This window comes from Belonocnema kinseyi, chromosome 6 (genome assembly GCF_010883055.1).
Source record: "Belonocnema kinseyi isolate 2016_QV_RU_SX_M_011 chromosome 6, B_treatae_v1, whole genome shotgun sequence".
Taxonomy (NCBI): domain Eukaryota; kingdom Metazoa; phylum Arthropoda; class Insecta; order Hymenoptera; family Cynipidae; genus Belonocnema; species Belonocnema kinseyi.
Genome location: NC_046662.1, coordinates 55,595,034 through 55,596,770, shown reverse-complemented (window position 1 = coordinate 55,596,770; position 1,737 = coordinate 55,595,034).

The window sequence follows — 1,737 nt, the reverse complement described above, 5'->3', positions numbered from 1 at the left end:
TTTTTTCAATTGGTTATAAAAACACGTAAACTCAGAAGATGTGGACTGTGACTGCACCATATATCTAGTCGGGAGTAGTGCTGACTGAAAACAGATGATTTGAAGCGATTCGCGTGCCATGTGTTGGTCATTCTAAGGACTTATTGAACTACCCTCGTATTGAGACGAAATTTTTGAATTTTCAAGTAAACAGTAACATTTTTTTCTAAACATGAAATTTCTTGTAAATTAGATGAATTTTTAAATTAGAAAGGCAAATTAAGAAAAGAAATAATTGAATTCTGAACCAAAAAATATTTTAATTGACTTTTCGAAACAAAAATTTGAATTTTAAACATATAAATTTTCTGCGAAATAGTGGAATTTTCGACCAAAAAGTATGATATTAAAACAAACTGGTTGAATTTTCAAGAAAACAGTATCGTTTTTTCTAAGAAAGATGAGGTTTCTTCTGATATAGATGAATTGTTAAATTAGAAAGACAAATTTTTAAAAAAATATTTGAATTTTCATCAAACAAAAATTTCAGGTGACCGTTTCATAACCACACTATATTTCTAATGTTAAAAGGAAATTACCCTGCGAAATAGTTGAATTTTCAACTCACTTGACCTGTTACGTTATTTAGGTACAGTCCCTTATCAAAAATAATTTTATCAAAAGGCTGAAACGCTCACATGTTTGAGCGCGCATAGGACGCGCGTCTGTTGGTACTCGCGCTTAGCGCTTGATAATTTATTTACCTCGCGATACCCGCTCGACCACTTGCCCTACATTATTATACAGACTTTTTAAAACTGAAGATTGAAGTATCGACAAATGTGATTTGCTGATTGTGAATTCTCTTTCGTTAAAGCTCTTTAGGCTTTAACGAACACATTCTCATCACGTATCTTGTTCTTAGGACTCAATCTTATCCTAAGTGCGAAATTTTTTACTTTATGTTCAACTTTATTATATCACATGTATATTATATTTATTACTGTACATCGGTCTGTAACTGCTTATTCAGTTAGTTCAAAATAATTTTCAATTTTTATTTATCATATTTAATTTAACATTTCTTCATACTTTCGCATTGAATTTTATTCTCAGCCCCCCTGAAAATATACGTATAAAATCACAACAAACGTATATAATACAATTTATAATATTTATTGACTATAAAACAGGCATATTTTCATCGTTTTGTTCTTTTGATTAAAAAGGGCGCATTTTGTAAAATAAACATACAATTTGTCATCAGGCATTTTATTGCAACTTACGTCATTTTTCCATAAATTAATTTTGTTTATTTTCGAGTTTTATTTCTCACGATTCAAGCCAAAAATACGTAAAAGTGGTTTTCAGAAATTTTGTAGATACAGTTGAGTCAGTAAATGTTGTAAAATAAAATGTAATTGTAAATCAAGTCGTTTTACCGAAAAGCTTATCCTTATTTTTCATGTATTCTTATAACAAAAGTTTCTAACAAATTTTTTTTTGTCTGCGCTCTTTTTGTCTTCCTTTTTTTCGTCTCATGCCCTTTTTTCAGAAAGTTAATTTTTATATTTTTAATGTTGTTTTCATTTCAGATTCTTTTTTGCGGAAACAGCTTTGATATAACTATTTTTTTCGTAGCTCCTGCCGTTTTTCCAATAATTAAATGTTAAATTGCGCACAGCTTGACCCCAAAATGGAATTTAAAATTTTTTAATACCTTTTGCGTAATCAAAATTTGAGTTTTTGAGTTTCTAA